General features: G+C 38.9%; 1 long non-coding RNA gene across 4 annotated transcripts in view; it reads right to left on the bottom strand.

Moving 5' to 3' along the window:
• The window catches only part of LOC110597677 (uncharacterized), a 136,158-nt gene that overhangs the window by 101,429 nt on the left and 7,185 nt on the right, over nt 1-27,544 (bottom strand). For 2 of the 4 annotated variants that reach the window (XR_013426660.1, XR_013426659.1), the window contains exons 2-4: nt 27,221-27,283; nt 22,233-22,320; nt 9,703-9,814 (exon numbers count right to left, since the gene is read on the bottom strand). This is a non-coding gene — a long non-coding RNA (uncharacterized LOC110597677). The other 2 variants (XR_013426658.1, XR_013426661.1) reach the window with 2 other exon arrangements.

Genomic DNA, 27,544 nt, shown 5'->3' with positions numbered 1-27,544 from the left:
GCAGTCTCCAAAACTGACAGCTGGTGACCTGCAAGGATTCTTCAGGAAGGGAAGTCACCCTTAGATCCTTTAAATGGAATTCATAAAATACATGCAAATTTTTGTAAAGTACCAAAGTTGCTGAAGACATCACAAAATTGCACAGCTGGTCATCTTCCCAAATATCATAAGCTAATATCATGCTTAGTATAAGATTCTGTAGCAATTTATCTACATGTGTCAACTCATTCATCATACTACTAAATATACCACTGACTTATGTGCTTCCTTACTCTACGTGCCTGTGTGTTCCATTGTGATCTTTCAGAAAGGAAGCTGATTTACAAAGACATGTTAGCATTCATATGTTACAGGATTCCAGTTCGTTGTTGGGGAAGGCTCCCAAAATCATCCATGAGGAAAATAAATCACATTTTTTCATATATGTTGTAAAACTTTTATTTAACAAATCCCCCATAGTAGCATTTAAAATGATACATTTCAAAGGGAATCATTGCAGCATTTCATTGAAAATGAACTCTCATGTTGACTCAGGATCTGTAGACAGCAGGATCTCTACCAGGTCTGTGGTTGAGTCAAATCAAAACATTGTTCTTTAGACAGGAATCCAGTGTCTTATGGTTATCTAGTTATATGATCTTTATCCTAAAATTGAAAGAAAAATATTTTTTTTTGGCCCATGTAAATTTGTAGGAATAACTTAAGGATTTATGGTTATTTTAAGTGGGACTACTAAGTGCAACATCTATGAAAAATATAATGGTTTATAATGGAAATCTCCTGTCTTTTTAAAGATATAATTTATTAGACTCCATATGCTTGGTACTCAAAAAAAAAATTTTTTTTAAAGTAGTGTCATTTTGCTGAGAGAGAAACTAGGAAAATTTTTTTTAAAAGTGTTGTTTCCGCTCAATCTGTCATGGATTAATGAAGCAGGCACATACACAATACCAGCCACTCACCTGCACGAGGAGGACACAGACAGCCCCAGGAGCCCTGGAAGCTATGAGCTAGAGGTTCCTACCCTCCTTGCCCAGAATTTGCAGTGACATCCCCACTCCCCATGATGCTTCAAACTGGTCTTGGAGATTTGCATTTTAAAAGTTTGAAGGACCTGAACCTCAGCAGCAAAAATGGGGTTGCATTATATGAGGCAGGGACTTGCAGCCCTGGTACCCAAGGACAGGGAATTTCTCATCACAGAAGCCTCACTGTGTAGAAGGCGTCCCAGCTGCCAGCAGCTTCCATGATAAGGCCTCAGATCCTTCGTGCAGGACAAAATCAAAACTTTTTCTATCTAACTTACACCAAATTGAATTTTCTTAAAGGTTGTTGTGTGTGAACAAGGAAAGACAGCAATAATCATGAGAATATTTGATGAATCCCTGGCACTGTCTGGAACAAACACACACGCACACTCACATGCATATGCACACCCCTTTATGGAATAAAGCAGGGCTCTTGTTGAAGTTGGAAATAATTATTAAAGAGGAGAGAAGAACTCTAGTCAGTAAAAGCTGAGTTCCTGAACTTTGTGTATTGTGAAAACTGTGGCTTTGCCACAGAAGAAAGAGAGACCCCGTGGATGCTGAAAAAGGCAGGTGCCTATACTAGACAGCTCCTTAGTCCCAGACCCCAATCCTCAGGTGGCTGACACTGCTTCCTGACCTAAGGCTTGGTATCTTCCAATACAAACTCCTTAGCGTCAGTTTGTTTAACATTGTTTGAAATGTTTCTTGCCTTTGCTACTGAAACCCCAGGCTAAACCCAAAGGACAAAATGATTTCCCTATCTGAAAAGCTATGGCCAGGCATCACCAGAGCTATTCGGGATGTTCTCCTTTTAGAGTGGAACTCTGTGTAGAAGCTGTGGCTCTCACTCATTGAAATACTTTCTCTATCTTCCAGGGAGTTGCTGATGCTGAGAGTTCAAAATGCTGATTGGAGCTGCAACTTCTGAGGCTGGACAGTGATGTTCTGAGCAAGGCTTACTCCAGAATTCAGGGAGAACACAACATTGCAGAAAATTCTGTGTTAAACTAATAGCAGCCTCTGCCCTCCAAAGATAATGAAGTTCTTATGCATACTTACATCATAATTAACTCCTATCAACCCTAAAACTGCAAAACCACTGTTTTCCATCTGCTTACTCCTCCCACTGAGCTGTGCCCTGCTTGCTATCCTGTTGCTTTTACAGTTTATACCATGATGGAGACAAGTTTCCAAGGTGATGTCAGATAACAGTCATTTTGATTGAACTTGGGGTCTCCTCAGTGCAAAGATTTTCCTTGAACTCACATGATGACATATCTAGATAATATAAATATAGGCAGATACAATTAATAATTCTTCTTAGTACATTGTCAACAAAGCTTCAAGTTCAATAGAGTTCAGAAAATTGGAAGTAATAGAGATAGATCCAGTTAACTTTCTGTTAGGGCAGCCTTTTTACCACCATGAGATGAATTAATCCATAGCATTTACCTTAAATACCTTTGACCATCTCTCTCTGACCTTCCATCAAGCCTCGAGACACAAAACCTGTTTAGTTCCACCAGTCCACAAAGGTCCTTGCTACTTTCTACATTTAAATTTCAAATTATGAAGTACATATTGTTCAGGGATAATAATGGGCTATGAAATAGATTTATTCTGAAAACAAATGCATTTGAAAACCTCTTCACTCCAAGAGAAGTGTTGGTACCAATCATGAAAAGTTTGTAAGCAATTACATAAAAAAATATGCCTGATAAATTCTAGACTGGTCCTTTGGGGACGAAAATACATTGTATCCTGGTTCCATGTAAGAGTAAGTTGATCTAAGGATGGGTGTCTATCTCCCTGATCACCTGAAAAATTCCATTAATCTGTATCCTTTTTCTGAACAGTGGAATCTGTTACCTTATGCTATTTCTACAGGAGACATCCCCTAATTTCTGTGGGAAGCAATTACTTTTTATTTACAGAAACCTTGAGGTCAGTGGCAAATGGAGATGGTAAATAATAAAGTTCCCCAGGATTAGCATCAAGATGTTGGATTACAGGGATCACATTGCAGGCTTTATCCTCATTCTTGTCTTGTGACAGGAGGAGACATTCAGAATGGGACACTATGTCACAGTGTCCACAGTCCACGTGTTGATCTAGCTGGTGAGGAAGCTTGGCTGAAAGATAGGACTATGCTTAATAACAAAATAGGTGAGCACTTCACTTAGGTCAGAAGTCTGTCCAAAGTGCATTTCCCCTCTGGCTTATTTGAGCTGTTTCTTCTTCTTTTTTTTTTTTTCTCTTATGTACTTCCTTGAAAACAGGATTCTTCAGAGATAGACTGAGGGCATTTTCTTCTCAAAAGAAAACAGTGTGAACCAAATGTGCTGGTGAAATTAAGGTACCAGAGAATAGAGGGCAGGCAAGCTGCTTCCTCCTGTAAAACTCACGTTTGTGTGAGAATATGGAGAAACTGGAACTCTTGTGTCTTGTGGAGTGTAAAATGGCATAGCCACCATAGAAAGCACAAAGGCAGTTCCTCGGAAAATTAAGCATAGGATTATATTAAATGCAGAAACTCTACTTCCTGGTACATACACAAAAGAATTGAAAGCAGGGTCTTGAAGAAGTGCTGTACACCCAGGTTCACAGCAACATTATTTACAATAGCCCAAGGGTGCAAGTGCCCTCTTGAAGGAGGCATGGATAAGCAAAATGTGAGACTACACATAAAGGAATATTACTCAATCTTCAAAAGAAAGAAAACACAATAGTAAGTGAAAAACATTATTTATAGTAAATAAAATAGATGTCTTACAAAAGATAAATGCTGTATGATTTCACTGAAATGAGTTATATAGGGTAGTTCAAAATCAGAGAAAGCAGAATGGTGTTGCCAGGGGTTGGGTGGAGGGAGGAGCAAGGGTATATTACTTAATAGGAACAGAGTTTCAGTTCTGCAAAGACAAGAAAGGTGATGGAGTAGATGGTAGTGATGGTTGCTCTGCACCATAGATAAGTTTGACACCAGTCAACAGTACAACTGAAATAATTGATAGTAAATTTTATGATATGTGTATATTCATGCAATAGAAATAAGATTTTTAAAAAGCTAACATCAAAAACTTAAATGTACAACTGAACAAATAAATGAACTTCTAGTGAGATACTCATAAGCTGAGGCATAAGACACAGTCTAGTAAAGTGTACTTCAGCAGGAAATCCTACTTCAGTGTTTATCTTCCAATAGAAAATGAATCTAGGTTCATAATTGAAACTTTCTTGCAAGCTGATCTATGGGGAGATGCGTTTATGTTGGCAGTCAGAAACATCCTGCATAAAGCTTAATTATAATTAGCAAATACTGATCTCCCACCTGACGTGTATGCCACATCAAGATGTAGCACCTGCCACTTAGACAGATCTGAGTGGACCATTCTCATTGCTAATAATAATAACAATGCCTGATTATTTGAGTGCTGCTATGAAGTTCTCTTGGACAACCTCATGTGGCAAACACTTGATAAAATTGTAAGGATGATAGTGTCCAAACAATTCATGTAAGTAGAAGTGATGGTCACTTTATAGAGGAGGAAGATCACCCATCCTAGAATACTGGGTAAGTCATTAACCTCTGGAGCTTTAGTATATGCTCACTGGAAACAGAAATAATAAGTGCTTTATATTCAACCATGAGCACATAGTTCCACACCTTGATGTCAATCTGTTGACTTCAAAAGCCACACCATTTAATTTGAGGGTGAAGTGCATAACACGGTATTAATTGGGCCATTTCAAAAAGATATTGCCCAATTATTTAGCATTTCTTCCACTGTGAGGTGGGTGGGATCCAAGATTTTTCCCCTTGACCCCAGCTGAATGTGCAATTGCTTCAACTAACAGATTATGCTGGACATGGCTCTGCAAGATATCTGAAGTTGGGTCCGTGTTTCAGTCAGCTTTTTCACTGCTGTGACTAAAATACCCCACAAGAGAAACTAAGAGAAGGAAAAATTTACTTTAGCTCATAGTAGCACAGGTCTCAGTCCATAGATGGCCAACTCCATTTCCTACTAGGCCCAAAGTAAAGCAGCACATGGAGGAGAAAGGGCCTAGCAGAGGAAAGCTGCTCAATTCGTGATGGGGTCAAGCAGCAGAGAGAGGGAGTAGGAAGAGGCTGCAGGGAAGATGTACCCTCCTGGGGCTTGTACCCAGTGACTGACCACCTCCAGTCACACCCCACCTGCTGTCCACTCAGTCAGTTCATTCAAACTAAAAAGGACTAATCAGGTTACAGCTCCCACAATCTCACAAATCATTTTATACTGAATATTCCTGCATTATGACAGGAGCTCTGGGGGGACACCTCATATCTAAACCACAGCAATCAGAGAAGGTGGTACAGCCTTTCGGGGACTTGCTTGAGGACAGCATGCCAGCGAGCTAACTGCATGTAATCAGCCCAGCAACCCTGAGACTGGCATTCCGGAAGGTCACCACAGGTGCTCCAGTTGACAGACACAGCTAAGCTCTCAGCCAACATACAGCACCAAATGTTTGCCATATGACTGAGCCATCTTGAACACCAGCCCTGGCTGACATCTGACTGCAATTACATGAGAGATTCCCAATTAAGAACCATACACATGCGCCTTTCCCAAGTACCAGATCCATGAAATCATGAGAAAAAAATAGAACTGTTTTAAGTTATGAAATTGTGGGGGAGGAGGGTATGTTTAACATATTACACACGTGTTATCCCATTTAGTCCACTATCACACAATACTATAAAACAAGGAGCTTATAAACAATAGGAATTTATTTCTCACAGTTCTTCAGACTGGCAGCCCAAGGTTCAGGTGCTGGCAGATACCGGGTCTAGGGAAAGCTCACTTCCTGTTTCATAGATGGCGTCTATTCTGTTTCCCCCACATGGCAGAAGGGGTGAAGCAGCTCCCTGTGGCCTCTTTTATAAGAAAGCTAACTCCATTCATGAGGGTTCTACCCTGACTTAACCATCTCCCATAGTCCCCACTTCCTAAAACCACCATCTTAGTGGTAAAATTTCGACATGTAAATTTTGGAGGGACACAGCATCCAGACCAGTGATCTTAGCAGTAGTGACTAGGATGCTGTAACAGCGGAAACATGGAGAACACAGGTGTGCAGCCAACTCCTTCCTTAACTTCCATGACTCTCCATGCCACTGGTAATATCCCACTTCCTGGGATGTCTTTTAAAGAAATTTGGAGATTTGGAAAGAAAAAAAAAAAACAGATGAAGGTAACAGGTAGGAACTATTCCTAGAAAGTGCCAACATAACCCTGTTTTAATTCTGCAGGCACATGTCCTTGTGAGGCATCGCTGTCAAAGTCATCTGCTGCAGGGTCGGGTTTTCCTTCTTGTCCCAGCCATGACAGTTTGGGGCTACATCCTGAAGGTGCAATAACGTGAAGTCATTTAAATTGTCTGAGTGCGTTAGCTGGCAGATGCTCAAGCCCCTACACAGATGTGTCTTTTACCACGTGACTAACACTGCATGGAAGTGAAGACACAACTACCAAAAACTGGAGTAGTAGATTCTTTTGAAAGAGGGTCCCCATCCCCCCACCGCCAGCATGTTTGCAGAGCCCAAAAAGAAAACGAAGAGAACACTTCTATTCATTTGTAGCATGTGTGACTCTGTCACAGCAACAGAAAAGGCCTAGTTACCAGGGATTTCTTTCTCTTGGAACATCCATGTGTATTGTAGATACGTTATACTAAAATCCATATGAAAAAATATCTGTGTTCAATGTCTACAAGATTGAAGAGTATTTGCCTTCAGAAGCCTCTAATATTCTATGCATTAAAAGTAAATCTAATCAGGGCTGGGGATGTAGCTCAGCAGTACAGTGCTCTCCTAGCACATGCAAGGTGCTGGGTTTGATCCTCAGCACCATATAAAAATAAGTAAATAAAATAAAGATATTGTATCCAACTACAACAAAAAATTTTTTTAAAGTAAATCTAATCATAGTGGGGCTTTTCAACTTCTTAATTTTATTTTCTTTAATTAACATATAATTGTACATATTTATGAGGGAGCATGTGATCTTTTAATACATGTATACAATGAGTACAGATCAAATCATGATAATCAACATATCCATCATCTGAAGCACTTGTCATTTTATGTTGAGACTATTCAAAATCTTCTAGCTGCTTTGAAATATAGAGTGTTTCAAGTGAACCTGTCCAATAGGATCAAGGGAAATGGATGAAGCTTGCATAATAACAGAGGTCTGGGGGCCAGGGCTCATACTGGAAGCTCCTGATGTATCTTGGGCAGGTGGGAAGGAGATAGGAACGTATGAGAGACCAGACACAATGGGGTGTAGAAGTCAGACTCCTGGGATTGGGAGTCAATCACCTTAAGTTTGGTTTCAGATTTGGGAAAGATTCATCTAACTACTCTAACCCAAGTTTTCCTTCACAGATAAAGTAGGCAAAAGAACAGATAAGAGGAGAAGCTCTTTTAATTCCACAGCAGTGGAATTTCTGTCTAACCTATGAGTTAAGATGATGCTGCATGGTTTGGAGGACCACTGTGATGTGTGTTCTTGCAATTGCTTAAAATGTGGAACAAACAAACAGTGCTGACAGATTGGTAAAATTAGAGTTGCATGTCCGCTTCAAAACACAGGCAATGTGAGTGCAGATCAATATAACTTTTTTGAAAGCAATTTGACAAAATATATCAAAGCCTCAAAATGCATGTCCTATAATCCAGCATTTCTAATCTCTGCCTTCCCCTTATTAGCAATGGGGATATTCATTATAGACTGAGTACTCATTTATTATGGTTTATTATGTGGCCCTTGTAATTAAACAGATATTTATTCACTAATACAGAAAAATATATAAAGTATTTTTAATTTTTTAAATTATCAATGGACCTTTATTTTCTTTATTTATGTATGGTACTGAGAATTGAACTCAGTGCCTCCCACATGTTAGGCAAGCGCTGTACTACTGAGCCACACCCCCAGCCCATGTAATGTATTCTTAAAGAAAATAAAGCTGATTGTCAAACAGTATGTTGGGCATTATTCTATCTTGATAGGATAAAGATAGATGCTAAAGTAAATACACAATACATAGATGAAAACTTAGATGGGTATATGCAGTGAAATGTTAGCAAGTGCTCAGAGTTTCCATTAGTTCTATACATCATGTTGTCTATTAGAGAAAGGTCTGGTGCTCCTCTTTCCCAAGGCAGCCTCAAGTCCCAGGAGTTCCACCTGTCCTGCCTTCCACCAGGTGCTCGTCTCCATGACCACCTTGGCATCTTGATACCAGTTATCTCTAGCTTGTGTGATTGTAATTTGTATTATCTTCCCTTGGTTCATCTATATTTTTAAATTTTTCTATACTGGACAAGAATTATCATGTAATGTTTTTTAAAACTTGAGTACTAAAATATATTGCATTACCCAGAAACCTCCAACCATCCCTCCCCATCCCACTCCCATACATTCAGAGTCATCAGTTTTAGGTTGAGGGGGCTTGGAAAAATGCCTCCAAGGAAATCTTACCATTTGCTATTAATTTGAGATCTGTCTGGTATTTGATTACCATCTGCTAAAATGATCTAAACAACACAGAATTAGAAACAATGAGGATCACCCAAAAGTGGAGAGAAATGAGAAATGAAAAAAAAAAGTCAAGAATTACAAGATATTTCCATTCCTACTGAATAAAAATATTTGGCTGAATTATATTTTAAAAAGGTGATTCCTGTGCTTCTCTGAATTCTTTCATGCAAAATAGTCCCCATTTGTCTGTTGTTGTTTATGGCTGGAAAGGTACTACTATATTTCTTTTTTTTTCTCCTTAATTTTATTTTATTTTATTTTTTATTGGTTGTTCACAACATTACAAAGCTCTTGACATATCATATTTCATACATTAGAATCAAGTGGGTTGTGAACTCCCATTTTTACCCCAAATACAGATTGCAGAATCACATCGGTTACACATCCACATTTTTACATACTGCCATATTAGTGACTGTTGTACTTTGCTACCTTTCCTATCCTCTACTATCCCCCCTCCCCTCCCCTCCCATCTTCTCTCTCTACCCCATCTACTGTAATTCATTTCCCTCCTTGTTTATTATCCCATTCCCCTCACAACCTCTTACTACTATATTTCTTTTGGCCCTCAACCACATAGGATACATGGTGTCTGTGATTACTGCCTGAAAAATGTATGTCTCTCTTGTTGGATATGCAAACATAGTGATATGATGAGACTAACAAGAAGATGGAGAGATGAAATAACCTTCAGAAACACATACCCTCAGGTTTTCACACAATACTAACTTTAGTCAATACATGATATATGCATGTGCGTGTCCTTTCAAAAATCTAAACATGCACTGTCAAGACAATGAGAACAAATTCCTAGGATTTCCATCCACAGCTCTGTCTTTCAATAGCATCAGCTTTTCCCATCTGTAACAAACTAACTCAAAACTTAGTGGCTTCAAACAAAAAAGTTATATGATCTCACAGTTTCTATGGATCAAGAATGCCCATAGATTACAGGAATTCCCAGTGCAGCTCAGCTGGGAAGAGAGACTCAGGATCTCTCCTGAGATTAAGCACAAGATGCTGGATGAGATCACAGTTCTCCAAAGGCTCGCCTGGGGCTGCCGGACTCACCAACTCACCAACTCACTGCAGACATCTCATGTGGCTCTGCCAGAGGCCTCTATTCTTGGGGCTGCTTGAGTGTCCTCCCAGTATGGCAGCTGACCTCCCCCAGAGTGAGTAATTCTGAGTCTGTAATAAAAGGAGAAACCATATGCTTCTAAGCAGGTCCAACACACACCTGTAAGCACTTTATCAATTTCTACTCTAGAAGGAATCACAGAGTCCAGCCTACACAAAAATGGAGGGAACTAGGCTCCATCCTTTAAAGGAAAGATGACAGCAGAATGTGTGGCTATGTTCTCAACCATGTCTGAAACGTGAATTAATGCCTCTTACTTCTGGTTTAGGATTATGTTGAAGGGTAGTTTTCTCTTATTTAATTCAAGAGAGTATAGGTTTTCCCCAGAGGCCAGAAGAACTCAAGCGTATTACACTGTCTGAACCACAGAGTCTTTAAGAAAGTAAGCGAATTTCAGTCTGTTCCAAAACACACTAAAACCAATAAAGTTGGGTGGTACAGCCAGAGCTTGGTCACAATGAAGTATATTATTCTTGCAGTAGGGTATCTCTGGCAGCCTGCACCCATCATCCCGGATGTCCACACTCCAGTGAGAAACAGGTCACCGAGAGTTGAAGGCAAGGTAGAGAAGAAAGGTGGACCCCTAAGGATCCCATGAGAAGACTAAGCCGCTATATTCAGAAGCAAATTTTGTTCCTATTATGCTCCTTTCTTCCTTTTTATCCTATTAGAGGACCAGGAGGATATAAATGCAGAGTGAAGGGTTATGTAAAGCAGGCCTGCCAGTCCAGTAATAGCAGCTCTTGAAAGAGAAGTCACAGAACACAATGAAAAACGCAGCCTTGCCTGTGTGAAGTGGAGGACTCTTCATAGCCTGTCCTCTAGCCACCCACCCACAGTCACAGCGCTATTGCCGGTGGAGTTGCCTATGATCATGAAAGGTGGTGGGAGAAGAGCGATGCTGTGGGGGATATTATTTTGATATCAGCACTAACCCTCGAATGAAGATGATTAGCCAGCAACATGGAAAGCATCCCAGCACACTGGATTTTAAGTGCTTATGAAACCCTTTTTATTGTTGTCTAAAATAATGAATAAAATGACTTTTTGTAGCACTCTGCATCATTGTGGGCAGGAGAGATCTATGCCTGTGTAATTCCTGAAGCAGGTATGGTCACCCAACCACCTCTGGAAATGATAAGCCAGTATCAGTCCCCTTTGTCAATGAAGAGCTCAAGTCCCTAGGTCTTCTGAAAAAGATGTAAGAAAGCTGGTTCTAACATCTCTAAGTTTTAGATTTGGTGAGAAACAGGTTTTTTAAATTAATTTCTACAAGTGAATTTATTATAACATGCACCAGTACATTTCACTTGAGGAATCTGAATACATACTACAAGGTAGAGCTTCAACCAGATCAGAATTTGGAGAAAGATAGCTTTCTTGAATTAGATCCCTCCTGTTGTAATACGGTTCAGCCCTCCTAAAGTGACACAGGGTGTTGGTGGAGAATTATTGCAGAAATAAGAAGTGCTAGTATTGGAGAGGTATGTATAAATACAGTGGACACAATAATACCAAAGATATAGAGGATTTTATGTGTATCCTAATAATCAGCTACATAATTGGCCATGTGACTATACAAGGAAATGATGGTATTCACTGGCAGAACCATGTCCTACCATAGTCAAGTGTCCTGTAGGATCTAAGGTCATGCCATTATCTCAATCTGCAGTTTCCCTGATAAGAGAAACCAAATGTAACTTTGTTTTTATTAACAGCATTTACCAAGAGACCATGCATATCATAAATACTTACATGTTTACTGTCTTAAAAAATAGTTGCCTGCATTGAGAAGCTGCTCCAGAGTTGCTCATGTTCTCAGACTTCCCAAATTTCTGTGACTTTTCGTTTATTTAAAAATTCTCAGTGCATATTTCCTGATAAATCAGTGTGAATGGCTTTTTCTTTCCTCCTGAGCTAAGAAAAAGTGATGAGATTTTTCTACATGCTTCCAAATATCATTTAGATCAACAAGTGAATCTTGTTGTTAAAAGTACATAATCACTGAGAAGGTCCAAACCATTGGCCTTTGTGACTTGGATTTGAACTTTAGTTATTTTTACATTAAGAAAAAAAGTCAGATTCCAAGGAATTTTTTTTAAGTTCTGCCCTTTTGTTGAATTTAAAAACACAGGACAATTTATTTATTTATTTTTTTTTACAAGAGAGTTTGTGTCTGTTAGTTGTGTATTTTTAACTAGGACTTTACTCAGCCAGCCAGTGGGTATGTTGCCAGCTCCAACCTGAGCCACAGATGGTATAGAGTAGGAAATGCATGGTGTACTTAGGAACAGTGTTCATGTGACACCTGGAGATGAGAGGGCATCATTTCTGATGAGTGGTGTCTTGGTGGGCAAGGTCACCACAATTGAAGAAAGTTAGCTGAAAGATAATCTAAGGCCTAGAGGTGGAGGTGCATGCAGGAAGACACTCTAGTGGTCAGGTTCAGAGAGTGGTAGCCATGAGGGGTGCTGGTTGAAGGCCAAAATCCCCCAGGTTTCCGTTAGAACTTTGGGCCACGTCATTTCCTGTGGTGCCTCCCAATGCTATCATCAGTGTATTAAAGGCTTCCCTCCCCACAGACAAGATGCTGTTCTAAGTGAGAAGATGATGAGCCTTAGGGAACATCACTCAGAGTCCACCTCTCTCTCTTGCACACAGGTGTCTCCAAATAGGTGATTTTTGACATTCAACAAAACTGATGACAATGAAGACATAGTAGCTGGCTGCTGAGTGGTGCAATGAACCCCGCACCCCAAATTACATAGTAGTTGAGTCTCTGGGGTGCATGACATCCTCAGGGCACATCTAAGCTCACAGCTATACTTGTGCTCTTTAGAGCTATAACTTTCAACCCAGCTCTGCTAAAAAGTTAGCCATCAGGAAACGAACCCTGAACACATTACCACTTTAGAGAATTTTTTAAAAATGTCTTTCATAGTAGTAATAGTAACAACTCTCTCCTATGGCCATTCTTCACTTTCACTCCTGTATTGCTTCCACTCATTAGTATTTTTCTCTCTGAGAATTTCAGTTTCTTATAAAGAGGGTGTTTGCTTAAGTTTGCTGCTCTTGGCTGCTGTTCCACATTGGAAAGTTCTTCTAAAATTGATGAGACTTGCAAAGTGATTTTTAAATGCCCAAGACCCCTAGGATATAATTCAAAATTCTAAATTTGGAGCCCCATCTGGATGCTCATCAGCTTCTGAGGTGTAAGGGGTGTCAGCTAACAGGTGATTAGACTGAGTGCATGCCCAGAAAAGCCATAATTTAGTACTTTATTCCAATGCCCATTCCCAGATCTATGAGGAAGGCTTATGTACTCTGCTAGAAATAGTACTAAGAGACACTTAATAATGAACACTGATGAATCCTGTCGAGATGAGATGCTTTTCTATGCATTTGTTGACATATTTGTGTTTATTCTGAAAAAGCAAAACAACTTTACATCAGTAAGTATTTAATTTACTCTTTGAGCAAAATAAGTTATGTAACTAGCTATAAAGAATGCAAAAGCAATTTGCAAAAATGAAATTGCTTTAAGGAGTAAATGTAGAGAATGATGCTATTAAGATTATCATCAAAATTCAATTAAATTTTGACTAGTTTTTAGTTATGAAAAGGGAACACATGCAGAAGAGAAATGCTAGCCAACTGTTAAATATTAATTAGTGGAAGCAATGTTTAGTGGTTTAGCCCTGAAAGTTGATAAAGCATTTCGAATAAACTTTTAGTGAAAGGGAATTTTAAAACTACCTGGAGTTTCATTTAGCAAGTCTTGAGAATTCGACCTCTTTCACATGTGAAAGTTAAAGCATTTTTTTCTGTTGTATGTTAAAAGTTCCCCCTCCCCCCTTCTTTCCCCTTGTTGAAATCATTATTTTCACCCATATATGGTTCCAAAAATATAAACCATCTTAGAGTGACTGTCAAAATTATTCACTTTTGGCCTAGAGCTAATTTTGGATTTTCACTCCTAACGATATCTTCTGGGAAAGTTTTAAGTGAACATAGGCTTCCAATGTACATGTTGAATCCATGGAGCATTCTCTAAAGGAAACTATATACATGAGATTTTTCTGGAACATCTGTTTGTCAAAAAGTTGCTCATAGCTATTCAGAGACGTATTTTTCATCTGTGTGTGGGTACTAGAGAACTTTGAACACCCTTTCTAATTTGGAAGCAAGGAATATCTTTTGGATGACATCACCTTCCACTCCCCTGTACTGGGAACTCAGTGTCCTCTGAACTGAAAGTCTGGACTGAGTGCCAAAGGTTTTTTCACCTGGGAATGTATTTCCTGTAAACCCAGTTAGCTATGGCATGGGTCACTGATGAATTCTGATAATGATTCAAACCTTTTCAGTTGTCATCTACAACATATTCCTTCGTTTTCTTAGGGCCATGGCCAATGACACCTAGAATAATTGTCACATCTACTGTCCTACCACTGTTCTCACTCTGTTGACCTGTCCTGAAAGGGGGAATGACACTGATTTTCCCTTCAGAATGGCCAATAAAAAGTATTCCAACCCTTGTGAGTAGAAAGGGTCACTGTTAGCTTAACATGTGGTGTCCAGGGTGCATCACACAGCCAAAACTCCTCACACCAGTCCCTGGTTTATCACATAATCCCATGCTAAGGTTCTTAGGGACAGAGAAGCACTAGATGCTGAGCCACAACAGACCCTCTGCAGTAAAAAGGCAAACTGTCACTCGTTAAGCTCACTCTATTGACACAGTTTGATAAAGAAGAAGTACAAATAAAATGTGATGTTTTTCCTGTCCTATTACAGGATGGTAGGTGCCTGTAGCTGCATGACAGTGAATTTCAGAATTGGTAAACAGTACTTGAAAAAAATAACCTGAAACACTTAGAAGATGTTAATCCCCCCAATTTACATTGTGGTTAAGCTATATTGACAGATTTCTTCCATAAGTTTAAGGAGACACTTTTTTTCTGGGGTTCAAAAATCCATCCTATACAGAAAACAGATGAGCAGATGAAGAACTACCCGCAGCCACATGCACAAATACAGACATACACAAACACAGACACACATTACATATATGTACACAGTTATACATGGGTATACACACATGCACACACAGAGAAAAACTGGCATATATATATATATATACACATATATAAAGAGAGCAAGAAATCCATATATGTAGAGACAGACATTGTAGAAAGATCTTCACTCTCTCTCTCCTCTTCCAATAATTCACATTACTAGATAAATCTTATTTCCTCTGGTTTTACAAGTAGAAGCAAAACACTTTCTAAGACATCTCTTTGTTTAAAAATATATTTTAAAAAAGACTGAATGAAAGGTGATTTTTTTTCAGGTTCTTTTATTTTTTCCATTACTGATCTCCTCACTGAGTAAACTTGGACAAAGACCACAGACAAGCCACTGGCTTGACACGCCGTGTGCAGCCTGCCCTTTTAGAGCAAGTCAACGCCAAAATAGACAGCAAAGGAAAACTAAATCCAGCTTGAACAATACTGGCCCTAAAATAGCAACAGGGTTTATGACCACAGCAGCAGGAATGGCTGCTAATCATTTGCCAAGATCTTTTATTTTGGTTTGTCACTATTGAGTGACACAGGGGACTTGAAGCCCCTGTGAAGCACACAAGTTCAGAACCCCAAATCAGAGATACCAATAATAGTACATGGAGCAGAAATGCCTTCCCTGGGAAAGCTAATGAGCCAATTGCTCTTGTGATCTTCAGGTGTCGGTAGGAGGTGATTCCTGAGTTTCTGTCGTATGTCAATTCCTACCAAGTCCTTTACGTGCATCTTCTCCTTCTCTCCTCACAAGGATTCCATGAGGTCAGTTTTAGTGTTCTCCTCCTATAGAGGAGGAAACTGAGGTACAGAAAGGTCAGCTGGTCCATGGTCACTCAGCCTGAGAGCCCTCTCTGCCAAGCCATGGATCCATGAGTGGACTGGGCTGCAGGAAAACAGTTATGTTGGGCACCGGTATCCAAAGACAGTTGTGCAGCTCAAAATAGAGAAACAAAATCATTCTCGAACAAACAGTACAGACTCAGGTGCTGCTAACAGGCCAAGGGGGAAGAGGTCTATTCAGATAGAGGACAGCTGGAGAGAGGTAGCTGGGAGAGGCATGGTGGGGTTCTGGGGTGAGGAAAACTGTGGGCACAGTTCATGCAATACAAAAAAGGGAAGAAGTGGAGCTGCGTCTAGGAATAGCTTAGTCTGTTCCAGACTGGGAAGGATACACTGCAGTGTTTACAGGTGATCTCAGAGTAATGGGGTTAAGGCTCTAGAAAGATTTGAGGATCAGAAGCTTACAGCAAAGATTCTAAAGTGAGAATCTAGACTGGGGAATTTTAAAAATCTTAAAATGGGAAGTGAAAGTAGCCTGCAGTCATCAATCAATCTATGGAAGGAGGAGTATTTCTGGGAACAAAGAGCAAACTGTTAGGGAGAAGGCCTAAAGGGGAAGGAGGAGCTAGAGACTATTAAATGATTGAACTGTTGGTTTCTTTTGGGCAAAACCAGAAATGACCAGCACCAGTTGATACTCAGCCCATAAACTCTTGGTAAACCAAAGCAATTCAGGAGTAGACTTTGGATCTTTCCTGTTATCCATGGGACCTATAGACCCAAATTGCTTCTGACTGTTAGGGAGGGACTAAGTCACTCTTCAATTGGTTGAAACCCTGGCATTGGTCCAAACACATTTCAGTATCCCCAGGTTGTGCCTGATTGTCCATGGCCATGACCCAGGTTGTGAACTCATTTCCTGAGGATGGTGTTTTTTTCAATAGCTGCAACCCCCTTCCTCAGGAATATCAAACTTTACAGAAAACAGGGCATCCTCATCATTTTTGGAAGCTACATAGCAGCACAGTCTTCCATAATGTTTTTGTAACTGAGTCCATAGTGGATGCCCAGTTATCAATAAGGGAGTCACAGACACATAAGACCATGATGCAAGGCTGATGCACACACTACTCATGAAGAATAAAACCCTGGGTTACAAGGACAGGAAAACAGCCGTGCCCATTTTATTCTTTCTTTGTAATGGATGGCAAATATTTACTTAGCAATTACACAATGCCTATCACCAGATTAGACATTTACGTAAAACTTGGAATGAACTGAATGCAAATAAGATGCTAATTATTACAACTGGATGGTGCCTTTATAGTTAGACTCTGATGAATTTTTAAGACGCATTTGAGGGAGAAACATGGCCAGAATGTCATTCTCTACAAGGATTTTGAACAAGAAATCATTAAGATCCATATGCTTCCATACAGGCATGGAGATTTCTAAAACTGGGCAAAAGAATGACTTGGATTTTGTCTAAGTTTCCCCATCAGCTGCAGGAAAGTCCCTCTTTTCTTGAATAGGATGTTGTTTCATTCTGACTCTAAGGGGAATGTCACACCTGATGAGTCACCAGAGTAGCTTTCCTCAGGTAAGATCTAGAGGATTCCTGAAATGCCTCTCTGTCTCCTGAGAATCTGTCCCAAACCACGTAAACCTCAAAGACAGCCTGGAATGGCATTTAGGGAGTCCATTTAGATACCTGGATCCTCTTCTTCCCAGGCCCTCCAGGTGTGTCTTGCAAGCCATGGATGTGGTCTTGCAGCTGATATGACCAGGGGCACGCACAGTCTGGAATCTTTAGCAGCTGAGTTACTGCAATTTGCACAAAAGGTAGTACCAATGCAGTAGATAGCCATCCAATCCTAGAGGCATGTGGCAATGACTCATGCAGATGAATCATTTAAAATCAAACCAGTGAATCGCTAGGGGATCAAGTTCTAAATTCAGGGAACATTATACACTGACCAAGCAAAGAATGCCAACTGAATTTCATGATTCTAGGAAAAGAATCTTGGAATTTTTTATTAGAAGAAAACATGGAGATCATCTTATTTAATATTATCATCTGTTGATGTTAAATGAAAGTCCAAGATCCAACAGTCTCTTAGATAAGGCAGGCAAACATTTAGGCCTTTGATTCTCAGCTCTGTTGTTTCACCTTGCCACTTGAACATACTGCTCACTCTTTGGAAAACCACCACTGGTGTTAGCACTTTGGTGACATGAGTGAATTGTGAATTCCCAGTACTGTTTTATGCAGCCAGACAAGCATTCTCCCTGCATTAAGAAAGCATTGGTTATAACATAAATAATACGCAAGGCAACAGCCATAGCCAAATCTGCTCACTGAGAGTCTCCTTTCTGGTATGAAAATGATGAGTGTATTTTCCCTAAGAACCTTTGGCAACATGTACAAATAAAGCCACAAACACAGTGACAAACTGTGCTGGTTGGAGTCTAGCTGATGACATTTTTGTTATTGAAACAGGAAGTGAGTCAGCCTCAGCCACTGAGATCGTATATTTTATTCCGTTGTGTTGGCTCATTTGAAAAAAAATAACCCTGATCACAAGGCAACAATGTTTGTTTTCTAAATAACACATTTTCTTTGGAGAAAAATGTAAAACAGAGGTTAATGTTTTAAGATTTTAATTGATGCTTTCTATGAAGTAGAAGTAATAGATCAATTAATAGATAACCATTAAAAAACTGCAAAATTTGTTTTCATACATATTAGAATAAAATGAGTGGTTTTTGATAAAAATAACAGCTTAATGTTTTTAAAGGGCATATATTCTCTTTTTTTTTTTTTTTAAAGAGAGAGTGAGAGAGGAGAGAGAGAAAGAGAGAAGAGAGAGAATTTTTGATATTTATTTTTTAGTTCTCGGCGGACACAACATCTTTGTTGGTATGTGGTGCTGAGGATCGAACCCGGGTCGCACGCATGCCAGACGAGCGCGCTACCGCTTGAGCCACATCCCCAGCCCTAAAGGGCATATATTCTCATACTTGAATTGAGTTATAAAAGTTTTACAACACTGGTATTAGTATTACTACTATTAACTGGAAGTTTGTCTTTGCTTAGGTGAACATTTTAACCCATCAAAATATACTGTGTTTGTTTTTTTTTTTAAATTTTACTATTTCAGAATTTTTTTTTCATTCTGAACAGAAATACTCAGAAGTTTATTATCTTTATCTAAGATTTTGCAACTCTACAGTCTAAATTGATAATCTTAAAAAAATATATTTCAGGACAAATGCCTCAAATATTTTAATTTCCATGCATAAAACTAAAATTTTATGCCTATTAAACACTGAGGATATAATTTCAGATTATGAGCACATTGAGAACAATGCTTCTTCCAACAAAATGTGCTTAAAATACATAGAAAAGGATTCTTTACATTCAATAATTAGACGTTGACTACCTCACCCTCCCAGACTTCAGATGATTCAAACAGAACAGCTTTAAGGTCTCTGTAGCTAGATGTGAGACATTTCTTGCCAATCATTGCTCGTCTCGTGAGATGAATCTCCACTTGATGCACCATTTATTTTGCAAGTGGTTTTCTTACTATTGGATGCTACTGTAAGAATCAAAACCCAGGGAGGTGGTAGTTGTGACCTCTTGTGCACACAGACCAGGGGGGGCTCAAGTCTGGGGCTGGGTCAGAATCAAACCCAAACCCACAAGACACTCTCCCTGCTGCATGTTCTTCACTGTAAATGTACCCACCTCTTTACTCTGGAATCTGGAATCAGAACTGCATGGGCTAAATTATCTACAGTATGCTCAGACTATGGGTTTTTTTCTTTTTTTTTTTTTTTCTATCCTTAAATCTCCAAATGAATAGTTTCCATCTGTAATTGTTGGTTTTATATTTTTAAATAGTGAACCAAGAAACATAATGTCTCATTATCTCTGAAATGATTCAAGCATTCACTGCTGCATGCAACTCTGTCGATAAAAGCACAATAAAGTCATTTTACTTTGGGGGGAGGGGTGGTGGTTAAAGAAAGTTCCTTTTTTTTCTTCTTTTTTCTTTCCTTTCTGCCAACTCTACATTGCCAGTTATCTGCTGTTTCCACACTCCACATAGATCTAATTGAGGTATTAAAAGAAAAAAAAAAGATACTCTAGATGTTATCCTGGATTGGCAGCTCCCAAAACACATGTGGCTTCAAGCCTTCATTACAGATCTGAAGCAAATTATTTCTATAAATGTGTGAAAATTTGATTTTCCTAAAAAATGTCTTGTGATGCATATGAGCTAAAATCCATTCAGGAAAACCAGAGTGCCTGACATTTCTTCTCCATTATTTTCCTTTAAAAATGAAGAGTCCTTTATAATTTTTTTTAATGACAGATTTTATCCATTTGCTTTTTTAAAGTCCCATGTTTTCTTGTGCTCTGTCATGTAATATTTTACCTTATAGCTTTAAGAAAACAGTGATCTGTTCCACCATCTGGTGAGGGCTTTTCAACTCTGGAGAGTGACTTGTGGCTGACTTGTGATTTCTCACCACAGAAGTTGAAGTCATTGTGGTAGTGTGCTCATTTCATAGAGAGACAATAGCACCTTAACATTTTCACGCTACCATGACAACATGTTATTTTAAAGGAGTACTTTTTTGGGGGGGAGGGTCAGGTAGTTCTAGGACTTAACTCCTAATGAGATGCTGTATTTGAACAAGATAATCTTTTAAAGTAGTGCTATAAATAGCGCATCCACAGGAGAATTTTCTTTCAATTGCACAGCATCTAAACACAGGTAATTCTAGCCAAATATTTGTTAGCTGTTCAGTTCCGAAAATTAATCATTAAAAACACTCATGCTATGTGGCATGTTTTTATAAATTGTTAAATACAATGATACAACTTTTGTAGGAAAAGTATCTAAAGATATTAATTCATTCTGTAATTTGCCTTAAATCAGCTACAAACTCTAACATCCCTTAAACTAGATGGCCACAATAGCTAGGAGACCCTGGAGAGAGAGAGGAAGAGAGAGAGAGAGAGAGAGAGAGAGAGAGAGAGAGAGAGAGAGAGAGAGAGAGAGAGAGTTAGTTTGTGCATGCCTGCACACATGTGTGCGTGAATATATCTGTGTCTCCACTCCCAAGACTATCTCATGGAGTGGGGAAACCCAAGCAAACAAAGAAATCAATGAGGACAATCTGTATTTGAGCCAAAGTAGATTGAACGAGTGCTGGTTCAAAAGGAGGAGCTGGGTGGAAATGCAGTCACTGCAGACCTGCTAGGATCAGCGATCAGATAACTGTTTTCACTGGACCAAGAAGGCAACTGCTGTTGAGAGGGACACTTCAGTACAATCCAATGGTGTGAAGCTGTTTCAATGACAACAAGTGGCCTGGTGTAGCTACCAATCAGAGATGGAAATGCAGAAAAGAAAACAGAGCTAAAAGCAGTGCCCATCCTTCAAGAATGACTCTTTGCTCCCATGCCTCCCAGGCCATTGCTGCCACTTAGCACCAACAGAAGAAAAGCAAGTCTACAGGGTCTTCCAGTGAAGTAAGTGACATTTGCCACTGTGTTGTGGAGAGAGAGCATATATACTAGTACAGCTTCTATTATGAGTAAAGTCATACATTATCTCAATCCTCAAGCAATCCTATAGGTAAGCAAGTTTTGCCAGACATTTAGAGGGATTAGGGAATGTGTCTGAAGTCAGACAGCTAACCAGAGATTAGCTCCAAACCAAGTATATTATTTTGATGGCATCAAATGACATTAAATGACACTAAATTATTGTCCTATGTTTGAACTTCACATGCAGAAGAATAAGTCATTAAGTGATGGATCCCAGGCCACATTGACCAACTTCTGAGTTCTTTCACAATAAATAGGAGATGGCAGAATCGTCCAGCCCATTCTTATAAAGCTCTTTTCAGGGAGTGATGTCTGTATCTCTCATCTCAATGAATTTTCCTTGGAGCCTATTATACACATCCTGGAAAGATGATGGAGACAGTTCCCAATCAGGTTAAACCTACAAGAACTCAAACTTCACCCTGGATTTGGGAATGCTAGTATGGACCTTTGGGATGGCCTGAGCTTTTTTGAGACATAGAGCTGAGAATGGCAAGGGTTTCCTTGTTTGTGTCCCATGACATTGAGAGAAGAGCGGGGTCATTCAGTAGAAGAGAAGAACCCAAGTACACACTTCAACAATGTGTACAGAGTCCAGCTCGTGCTTGGTCCACACTCTGGAACTTTGGCACAAAAAAACAAATCTTGGTGAATGTTCCAAGCAAAAGATCCCAGCTGATCTGGAAACCCTGATCTTCCAAAAGAGACCCCAAGTACAATGGCCTGGTCTAGGCTTTTTTTTTTTTTTTTCCACATCAACAAAACTCTAAAATGGAGCTGTGTTCTTTTACTAGCTATAGAATCAAAACCCTCAAGAGTTTCAGGGACTTTTGAACTGGTCTGAAATGCCCTGGGCAGTGGTTGACCAAGTCTTACATCAGCACAAATACTCATACAACAGATGGAAACAGAGACTCTTCCCATGCACACACTTGCTATAGATTTAAAGGACTTATTTCTCCCAACAAGTTAAGTGCATACCTTCATGACCTCCTGGAGGCAGATATTGGAGGTTGCCCATGAGCAAAAGTTGTCTAATAGAGACTTGCAATCTGCACATGAAGACATCCTAAATGGATATAAAATTCATAAATATATTTTAAAATTAAGGGTAAAAGAGGAACTTTTATCACTTGATGACTACATCCTGTACACACTTCCTTCCAGATAACACTGTTTCACTTTTATCAAGCACATTCTTCTTCTATTAAAAATACCATCTCCTCTAAGAGGCCTCCCGTACTGTCCTGTCTAAGCACTGCCAAGGCCTCCTGCTCATCATTTCAACCCTATTCCCTCCATGCAATTTTTCTTCACCCGAGATATTGGTTTACCTGTTCCTTATTGTCCCCCACAATGAGAACCTGAGCTATGTATGAGGAGGGACTCTCTTTAAGAGTCACTATTGTTTCCCAAACACAAAATTCAATACTCAACATATAATAAAAATGTGCTTTTCTTGAAACACTTCAGATGATGTTGCATGAGAGAAGTGGATGTATTTACTGGTGAAAACGTGTTACCAGAGAGATGCTAGAGATTTCTGACTCATCTGAATGTGCTAATATTTCTTGGAAGTGAGAAAGTTGCAACGAAGGAGATAAGATCTTTTGAATTGAGCTCAATCAAACATCTATTCAGAAGGAGAATCTGGTTTTCAGAGAAAAGCATCAAAGATATGTGGGCCTTGTACACAACTGATTCTTGACAAGGTCCCCCTCTGCTAAAAGAAAGCTCATTTTAGATTCCTCCTAAAATACCAACTTGAAGTTTTCCTACTCCTTTCATTCTTCCTTTCACACTCTGTTTCATTCTCTTTTTTTTACCCCTTTTTGATCTTATCTTTTTCATTTTAGGCTTATCAGTCATTGTAAAACCTAGTGCCCAAAAAGAGAAAAAAAAATAGATGTCTATCATTTTCTCAATAATAAAAAAAAAATAATAAACACATATTTTATTGGATCATTTTGTGGGCTATTAAACTTATATTTTAAGTGAAATTCATTGACTATGGTTTAATTTAAAAGACCATGTATGATTTTTCTCCCCTTCTCTAGAGACCCCATTAAAATTAAAATATGCCATTGCAAGAAGGAATAAATAACAGGGACTAAATAGGGGGTCACTAACACATACCAGTTTTCAATATGGCTCCAATAAATCTCATCCCATATCTATTTCCTCCCACATCCAGCAAAGTTCAGGCATTTATATTCCAGCAAAACACTCTCCCAAAATGCTCTTTATGAAGAAACTAGAAATAATATTTGAAACAATGCCTGACATTGGGAAAATATTCAGCCCATAGCCAGTTCTCTGCTCTCTTACCATAATGATTTGCCCCTTATTGAGTCCTGTATAGAATTCCTACCAAGAAGACATCTGTCTGGGAAAAACCTAGGGAAATTATAGATACCCCAGTATCATCAGGTATGGGACAGTCATAAATTTGGAAAATTAACTAGAAAAGTCAAGTGAACTATAAAAACAGAATCTTGATCCCAATGGAGCAATATCTTCAATATTCCAAGGGAAATTCACACCAAAAGGTTCATGTGAAGTGAAATTATTAATCAATCATATAAGATATTTAAAGAAAATGTAGCTGCTACAGACAAAAAGGGGCCCTTCCACAGGTTCCTGTGGAAGTTAATACAGGGTATACTCCAAAAAAATCTAAGGAATGAACCTAGTAAACAAGAAAAGTGAAATCAGGGAATAGAGAGGATAGTCCAAGGTCAACTTTGATGTATCATAATTAAGACAAGAATGAACTGGATATTTGTAGTCTAGAAGGTCTCCCTGTTTAATAGTTCAATAGTTCTTTTTTTTTTTTCACTTCAATTTCTTCACCATGTAATAAAAGTAAAAACTTTTGGCATTTCTGAGTTGGCAAGTCTTTTACCTGAGGATGTACTTGGGACCACAATTTACACTTTGCCTTCCTAAGTGCAAAAATTTAGGATGTAAAATAAAACTAACTGTGACTTATTTTTTAAATATCTACATGGGCACAGAGAAGCAAATTATTATTCTATTAAAAATCAATTTTATCCCAACAGAGTAAAATTAGGCAAAAATTTCAACTTTCATTTTATTTATTTATTTATTTATTTTCATAGTTCTGGACAATATTTATTGAAAACTTTAAAAATGATTACATTTGTTCCCTTCTTTTTTTTTTTTATTGATTGTTCAAAACATTACAGAGCTCAAGACATATCATCTTTCATACATTCGACTCAATTGGGTTTTGAACTCCCCAAATACATAATACAGACTCACTTCTGTTACATACTCACATTTTTACATAATGGCATATTAGTGACTGTAGTATTCTGCTACCTTTCCTATTTTCATTTTAAATTTATAGATGTATTTGAAATTTATGCCTGTAACCACTCATTGATTTATTCATCCAAGTACTTATTGAGCAGCTGGGATAGTCTAGGCATCACACTAAACATTGATCATGAGAAAAGCATAGGTACATTGTCCTGTACAGGTTGTACACCAGTAACTAAAGCTAGTGATGCTAATAGCACAAGTATAGTTTATGTTTATACTATGGACATAGAACATAGGAAGAAAGTTAATTTTCTTCTATAAAGAACTATTACATTTTGCAGAACCTTAATACCCAAAGACCATTTATCCTATTTGCTCCTATAAAATGTAAATTGCTTAGAAAACTTTTTAGCAATTACTTTTTAAAAGATGTCATTTGTAGCTCATTTTTATTTAGAACCTGATAGATCAGATTGAGATATAAATGTATTCACCAGCAAATATAATTGCTCTTAATTTAATTTTATAAGGGCAGATTTTAATCTTCCTTGCAACTGCTAATCTCCAATTCTTTTACTAAATGCATTTTTTTATTCTTTGCTTTTGTTTTGTTTTTTGGTTTTCTTCTTGAACAATTTAATACTCAATGACAGGCTTTGGACGTATACCAAATATGTCAATCATGAAATCTCTGGCAATATTCCCCCTCCCCTCCCCTTTTTTTTTTTTTTTTGCCTTCTTATGAACTCTGGTTCTGAATCTTAATTTCTAGAAGCTGATTATAGCATAGCAGGCAGCATCACTGCCTACAAAAGCTTTTCTTAGTATGAGTGCCTGCTGTCACTTGCAAAGGAAAAAAGGACGTCTGAGGACTCCTGACTATTTCCTAGAACAAACAAGCTAAGACGGAAAATAAGCATCTACAAACAGCTGTAATGCAAGACATTAAGATGCCTCTTGACAGGCCAAGTTCACAATGCAAGCACCAATTCACAAGAAGTTAATTGAGTTACATTTCTTTTTTTAATTCTTTTTATTTTTTAAAATATTATTTTTTTTTAGGTGTAGATGCACACAACACAATGTCTTTAATTTTTATGTGGTGCTGAGTAACGAACCCGGGTCCCACCTGTGCTAGGTGAGCGCTCTACTGCTGAGCCACAATCCCAGCCCCAAGTTACATTTCTGACTCAGGCCATAAACTCTTTTCACCTTTCCATGCCCCATAGTAGGCACTGGGATGTGGAGATGGAAGTCAGCCTATTAGCTAAGAACTTCACAGACTTTGGGGAAGACAAAAGCATAGTCATCAACAATGGTGTCAGGTTCTCCAGCCATGGGAGATCAGCCACAGGGTTCACAACTATGGTATAGGCAATGAGTGCAGAAAGGGAAGGGCAGAAAGTGCACAGAGTGAGGTGAACAGAGATGGGTACTGGAGAAGCACAAAGCACATGCAATGGGTTAGGGAACAGGTGCATAGGGCTCTCAGGTAATTCAACAGCAGGCACACCATGGCTAAGTCAGGAAGGGCAAGAGAAATCGGTAAGTTGCAAAAGTGTGACAGCTCCAGGAGAGGGTCAGGCGGCTGTTTGTGTCAAGGAAGCCTCTGCTCTTTGGGCAACCAAGCCTGAGGGTACAGCAAAGCAAGAAAGGTACATCTACAAGTCTTTGGCTTATTATGGCCTCCTACATGCTGCCCAGACCAGACATGGTGACCTCATGTCCCTATCACCAAGTCCTGATGGCTTTCCCCAGAAGCAAGCCTGCAATCTTTCCTCAGTATTCCCACTACTACTATCAATGGTGTGTGGCCATGCCTGTAGGTTCTGGCTCAGATAGTCCAGGTCAAATCCCATCTGTCTTATCCCTCCCAGCCTGCACAACCCTGATGGCAGCTCCCAGAGCACCCTCTTCTATCTCCCCAGAGGTGCCACCAGGTTCTGAGGTCCACAGCCAAGTGGCCTTAGGCAAGTTAGCTCCCTGCTCTCCACTATAGTTTTCCGATTTATAAAATGGAGATAAAGATATCCTGACCTCAGAGGATTGTACTGTCCAACACCTACTAAATTTTGCCTTTCATTATTACTGCTTGATGATTTTGAGCAAGTAAAATGACCTTCTGGGTCTCAGTTTTCTTGTTCCTTAACATAGAAGTAGCAGAGTAACCATTAGGTTAAATTAGATAATCTGTGTCAAACACTAAGTAAGCATAGTAACTAGGAAATGATATCCAAACTCTGTTTTGATTCAGTCTATTTGATAACAGTTGCTTAATATTTCTTGGCATTTTCTACATCCTTATCTTTAGTCCACAGGATCTTGCAACATGCAGTCCTATTACCATACTATTAACAATATATTATAGGGGTTAACTTATATATTTTGTATTGATTGTGGCTAACAAAAAATTGACCAAAGGAGATCCATGTCAAATCCCTGGAGCCTATGGATATGATATGATCTGGAAGACAGCTCTTTGCAAATGTAATTCAATTAAGGATCTTGAGATGTGCTCATCCTGCATTATCCAGGTGGGTCCTAAATCCAATCACTAGTGTTCTGATTCAAGGAGAGGGAGATTTGACATTGACAGAAGAGGCAATGCAGTGTGATCACAGAGGAGAGATTAAAGTGATGCTGCCACAAGCAGCCAGAGGAGGCAAGGAATGGATTCTTACCTTCAGTCTCCAGAGGTAATATGCTCTGTGCATGCTGTGGCCAGGACATCTGGTCTCCAGACTCTGAGAGAATAAATTTCAGTTATTTAAAGCCACTTAGTTTGTGGCATTTGTTACAGCAGCCACAAAGAAAATAATACACTATATACAAATATTAATTTTATATTTCGGCTCATTAGATGTTTCAATATAAATAGAACATAACTATACATTAAGACAGAGTTTAAAGTAAGCTAAAAAAAAACCCCACAGGCTGTAAGAGTCAAGGATAGGAATCAAAGATATCTCAGACACAATCTTAATTTTGACTCCATTAATTGTAAG

The sequence above is a fragment of the Ictidomys tridecemlineatus genome, chromosome 10 (assembly GCF_052094955.1).
Source record: "Ictidomys tridecemlineatus isolate mIctTri1 chromosome 10, mIctTri1.hap1, whole genome shotgun sequence".
Taxonomy (NCBI): Eukaryota; Metazoa; Chordata; class Mammalia; order Rodentia; family Sciuridae; genus Ictidomys; species Ictidomys tridecemlineatus.
The sequence above is the reverse complement of the archived record's forward strand: the minus strand, read 5'-3'. Positions and strand labels throughout refer to the sequence as shown.